Genomic DNA, 6,165 nt, shown 5'->3' with positions numbered 1-6,165 from the left:
CTGTTTAATTGGAGTTGGGATTAGGGCAGTCCGTCTGGCTACTCACATAATTGATTAAGAGTGTTGGCAGGCACCGTGGAGGACACTCACTGGGGAATACTCTACCTGTGGTGACTGACATGGATTTCACCAGCTCCTATTTCCATGTCTGCCTGTGTTTGCAGAGCATGTTTGATCAGTTTTATCGCTCTGAATAAACATCCTATGTATACAATTACCCAGATAATATGAAATTACATGTGCATTATGTCACTTTTTCTGATAGGGACCATATCCTATGATTTTGGATATTATTAAACTTTGCATTGAGCAATGGTGCAATAGTTAGGATAATTGCTCACTTTGAAAAGGACATTTTCTAAATTAATATTGATGTATTGACCGTGTTTTTCCTGTTTTTCACAGGTTCAATGCTTGAATAGAATTTCCAGATGTATGGCAGCGAGGAAGAAGAATGGTCTTGACAAGGTAACATAAGTAATCTCTGGAAATGATCAAATAGTACATTCTAAAAGAAATCTAGGCCTAACCTTTGATTAGAATAAGTTGACTCATTATTAAACGAACAGACATGACTTGTAACTAGGCTATGTTTCCTTCTGGCTGTAGTAGTAGTTTGTTATTGCAGGGTGCCCTATGTTCTGTGCAATTCATTTTATATAATGGATGCTTGTTTATATGAATAAACAGTTTAACAGTGTAAAATAGTCTTAGGGAAATGTATACCACATTGTGTATATATTCTGCAATTCATAGGTTTTAGAATATCTGAAGATTTGGCCAAACATATTTTACTCACACAGTATGCTCTTCTCAATGCAAATCTTAGCTCTATCAAACTGTGTTTTCAGCATTGGAACAACAAAGAAAAGTAGACATTATGCAGAGCAAATCTGTAGAGGAGTATACATTTAACTATGTATCTGTAATAGTGCAGGTGTCTAATCCTGGCTTGTTCCTCTGTACAAGCAATGTAGTTCAAGCCCATAGCTGCTTCTTCCTTCACTTAAAGCAGTAATGCTCTTTTAGATGAAATGTCTAAGACATCTCATAATAACTTGGAGCATGCTGTCTAGAGCAGTCACTTGTGACTGTGTGCAAAACCCCCCTCAGCTTGGCGATATTGTAATGAGCAAAATGGTACCGTCACTCCATTATGCATACAAGCCATTACTAGCAGTGTGCATGTCCCTCAGGCTGCAGTATTCATTAAGGGAAGCTTACCGGGCTGAAAGCTGGAGACATGTGATAACGGGATATGATTTTCATATTTAATGCATTCCTTGGAAGAGCACGCGCGTTCCGCAGATTGATAGAAGAATCAATTGCTACTTTAGTGAAACACTTTCTACTTTGCCCTGCAGCTTCCGATGGAATCACTCAGCCAAGAAATTAACTTTTCTTATTTTTTACCTGCTTTGTGGATCTGCTGGGCAGAGCTGCATGGTTTACAGTGAATGTTATTAAGCAGCTAACTGTTTGGTATTTAAGACTCTTATCAGAAAAGAAACAGAAGCCATGCTTTTTGTTATTATGTTTGGAGGAAGGTTTTTTAGCTTTCTCTTCCCCCCTTGGTGCCATAGCAGACATGAATCACAACTTACGCAGAGGATTGCTTATAAGATTAAAGTTAAAACATGGATTGTGTAACATTCTTCTGAAAGACGGTTTGAAAAGAAATATGACCTTGACCCAAATAAACAGTATTTTAACAGAAAAAGTTATACTTTTAAAACACTCAGAGTTGTTTTTGTTTTTTAGGAAAAAGCCCTTATAACCTGATTTGCAAGTGTTGCATTTAAGGAGAATAAACAGAATTATACAAGCAGAAAATTGTAAGAGCAATATTATACCAACACAAACTGTTTCTGCTGCTTGTGAATGAAGGGTATCCTTGACCATTTGATGCGATTTTGCCAATCTTGTCTAATTGTTAATGGTACTTGATGTGGTATTCTGATTATATCCCAATTTAATTATAATACCATAGCAATTGGAATTGGGAAATTGGAAGGGGGACTGTGACTAGAAACATTTTGCTCTTTTATTTGAGCATAAGGATATCAAGTAGCAGTCAATTGTTACTTTAATTAGAGTTACACAATACACTTGCATCCCTACATATTATCTCCAAATATGCCTTGCTATTCATAAGCATTTTGTTATTTGACATTGAGTAACCATGAATCTACCTGTATGCACCTGGTTATTTCCTGTTTTTCAGAGATATGTATTACATGGCCATCCTCAGGGTGATTCCCCCTCTCCACATGCCAAGGGTTTATACCAACCATCTGTAATATTCATGGGTCGGCAGACTTCCAGAGAGTCCACAGTTGAAGATGCCACCATAAGTGTACACTTACAACAAGCCGAGCATCATTCGCCCCAATCATCGCTCACGTGCCTCAGAACACCGGCAAAGTGGCCTTTTGAAGGACTCCAAAGTTTCCAGAGAGGTTGTTGCCGACAGCGGAGCGCGTTTATCAGATGACATTTCAGGCTCAAACGATTCCCCCGACGGCTGTAATTTGAGTGACAAACATGAAAGGATGGCGGCAGTGGTTCCATCCAGCTTAACAGCCAGTGCCGGCGTGCCTTTTGGAGGTGATGAACAACCGCCTACACCTCGAGTGACCTTGACGAGGTCTGAGAAGAATAGCCCATCGCCCAGCAGTATCAGCCATATGTTTGACAGGAATTCACCTGCAGAATACACTCGGGGTAGAGGGTCTGCCCATCAAGATAGCATAAAAAAAGATGTGGAGAGAGTCCTGCAAAGATCACCGCCTCAAACTGACTTGGGGAAATAATCTCAAGATGTGCCAGGTTAGTGATCTTATTCCTGAAAGAAATTACATACTAGAAGATATCCAGACTGTATGTTCTCCATTGTTTCACTGTACTGGCTAGTACTTTATTTCTTAGCAGTTTGATTGAAATGTGTGTTATTTTTAAGGAATTTCTAAAATAATTTATATTATATGATACTAATAATACTCTATATACACAGTGATTCAAATAGCCTGTTGTGTATGTGTTTTCAGAGAGGAGTGAACCCCTCAGTATATCCAGTCCCAGTGTGGAGCTCTCCGTGACCAGCAGTGGAAGTGACCTGTCCATCTCGCTGACTGAGTCTGACCTGGCTGAGGTACCAAAGGTGCCAGGGAATGTGGTCTATGTAGACGGCCATAGCAGGAGGACACATCCCACCAGGCCCACCAGAGGAGTGCTACACCCAGGGAGAGTGATCTCCACAGCATCAGCATACACAGTCAAGAAACACTTGACACTCCAGAGCCTAGGAACAGACCTGAACCAAGTAGATAATCCACGTCTTCAGAAATACCATCGGAGAGGTATGTATGAGCTATGTACATTACATTTCGGTTTTGTGAAGTGTTACATTATACTGGAAATAACGTCAGCTGTCAATTAATTTGAATAAATTCAATTGAGGCAACCCCTTATCTCAGCCATCATAACAAACACTGTTCTTTTAATTTTTGATAGCTATCTGTTTAATTCGGGCAGTTTATTGTTGAGTGAATTAGGGGCATGCTAAAGCAAAGCTACAGCTCTACTTTAGGATGTTCCAGAGTGTCTAAACTGAACTGGGCTGCAGGATAAGTAGGTTGCACTGGGGATTATGCTCAAGACAGTTGACTTGTGCCACATCTGCAGCTGACAGAGAGGATGATGGGAGTCACACTCCACGCGACCCACTGCACTCAGTGCAGCTCAACAGCAGGGGCCTTAGCCTCAGCGCAACTTGTAGGGAGGGTTAAGGACCTGTGACAAACATTATTGCCATAATCCAAGATAATGCTGTAACCAAGCAATTTTCTGCTTGAGAGACCTCAGGAAGTCCGAGTGGAGGAGGATATTTGTGGCTCCATAGAGTGTTCTGGAGGGTGGGCATGTGGACAGGCACTCACACTAAGAAATCTAGCACTTGGTGTCCTCTGATTTCAAGGATTGCTTGTGATGGATTGCACTGTGAAGGTAGTGTGCATTTCCGTCCATCAATCCAGACCTTTACTGTCCTCTGAAAAAGTCTGATTGTAGGCTGTAGACCTAGCTGTAATAAACAGCTTTCCTCTATATGTGTTATGCTAGTTCTCAGTATACTGTATGTGTTGGTAGACTAGTAACTGTTGGGGGGTGAAACTCAAAAGTATATGTACAGGCCTTCTTCTACAATTGATTAAATTAATGTGTTTCCTCATCAATCTACACACAATACCCCATAATGACAAAGCGAAAACACGTTTTTAGAATTTTTTTCAAATTTCTTAAAAAAAAGAAAACAGAAATACCTTATTTACATAAGTATTCAGACCCTTTGCTATGAGACTCAAATTGAGCTCAGGTGAATCCTGTTTTCATTGATCATCCTTGAGATGTTTCTACAACTTGATTGGAGTCCACCTGTGGTAAATTCAATTGATTGGACATGATTTGGAAAGGTACACACCTGTCTACATAAGATGCCACAGTTGACAGTGCATGTCAGAGCAAAAACCAAGCCATGAGGCAGAAGGAATTGTCCGTAGAGCTCCAAGACAAATCAAATCAAATCAAATCAAATTTTATTGGTCACATGCGCCGAATACAACAGGTGCAGACATTGCAGTGAAATGCTTACTTACAGCCCTTAACCAACAGTGCATTTATTTTAAACAAAAAAAGTAAGAATAAAACAACAACAACAAAAAAGTGTTGAGAAAAAAAGAGCAGAAGTAAAATAAAGTGACAGTAGGGAGGCTATATATACAGTAAAATAAAGTGACAGTAGGGAGGCTATATATACAGGGGGGTACCGTTGCAGAGTCAATGTGCGAGGGCACCGGCTAGTTGAGGTAGTTGAGGTAATATGTACATGTGGGTAGAGTTAAAGTGACTATGCATAAATACTTAACAGAGTAGCAGCAGCGTAAAAAGGATGGGGTGGGGGGGCAGTGCAAATAGTCCGGGTAGCCATGATTAGCTGTTCAGGAGTCTTATGGCTTGGGGGTAGAAGCTGTTGAGAAGTCTTTTGGACCTAGACTTGGCACTCCGGTACCGCTTGCCGTGCGGTAGCAGAGAGAACAGTCTATGACTAGGGTGGCTGGAGTCTTTGACAATTTTGAGGGCCTTCCTCTGACACCGCCTGGTATAGAGGTCCTGGATGGCAGGGAGCTTTGCCCCAGTGATGTACTGGGCCGTACGCACTACCCTCTGTAGTGCCTTGCGGTCAGAGGCCAAGCAGTTGCCATACCAGGCGGTGATGCAACCAGTCAGGATGCTCTCGATGGTGCAGCTGTAGAATTTTTTGAGGATCTGAGGACCCATGCCAAATCTTTTTAGTCTCCTGAGGGGGAATAGGCTTTGTCGTGCCCTCTTCACGACTGTCTTGGTGTGTTTGGACCATGATAGTTCGTTGGTGATGTGGACACCAAGGAACTTGAAGCTCTCAACCTGTTCCACTACAGCCCCGTCGATGAGAATGGGGGCGTGCTCAGTCCTCTTTTTTTTCCTGTAGTCCACAATCATCTCCTTTGTCTTGGTCACGTTGAGGGAGAGGTTGTTGTCCTGGCACCACACGGCCAGATCTCTGACCTCCTCCCTATAGGCTGTCTCATCGTTGTCGGTGATCAGGCCTACCACTGTTGTGTCGTCGGCAAACTTAATGATGGTGTTGGAGTCGTGCCTGGCCATGCAGTCATGGGTGAACAGAGAGTACAGGAGGGGACTGAGCACACACCCCTGAGGGGCCCCCGTGTTGAGGATCAGTGTGGCAGATGTGTTGTTACCTACCCTTACCACCTGGGGGCGGCCCGTCAGGAAGTCCAGGATCCAGTTGCAGAGGGAGGTGTTTAGTCCCAGGATCCTTAGCTTAGTGATGAGCTTAGAGGGCACTATGGTGTTGAATGCTGAGCTGTAGTCAATGAATAGCATTCTCACGTAGGTGTTCCTCTTGTCCAGGTGGGAAAGGGCAGTGTGGAGTGCGATAGAGATTGCATCATCTGTGGATCTGTTGGGGCGGTATGCAAATTGGAGTGGGTCTAGGGTTTCTGGGATTATGCTGTTGATGTGAGCCATGACCAGTCTTTCAAAGCACTTCATGGCTACAGACGTCAGTGCTACGGGTCGGTAGTCATTTAGGCAGGTTATCTTAGAGTT

At 42.6% G+C, this 6,165-nt stretch overlaps 1 pseudogene across 1 annotated transcript in view; it reads left to right on the top strand.

Moving 5' to 3' along the window:
• Window positions 1-435: 435 nt before the first annotated feature.
• LOC311145339 (centrosomal protein kizuna-like) overlaps window positions 436-6,165 on the top strand; it is a 43,035-nt pseudogene continuing 37,305 nt past the window's right edge. The window contains exons 1-3 of the transcript in view: window positions 436-468; window positions 2,225-2,829; window positions 3,048-3,359. The product of the transcript in view is annotated as a centrosomal protein kizuna-like (transcript). The remainder of the gene's footprint in view (window positions 469-2,224; window positions 2,830-3,047; window positions 3,360-6,165) is intronic.

This window comes from Coregonus lavaretus (assembly GCF_964263955.1).
Source record: "Coregonus lavaretus genome assembly, chromosome: 18".
Lineage (NCBI taxonomy): Eukaryota > Metazoa > Chordata > Actinopteri > Salmoniformes > Salmonidae > Coregonus > Coregonus lavaretus.
Note: the sequence above shows the minus strand (reverse complement) of the source record. Positions and strands in the feature narration are given on the sequence as shown.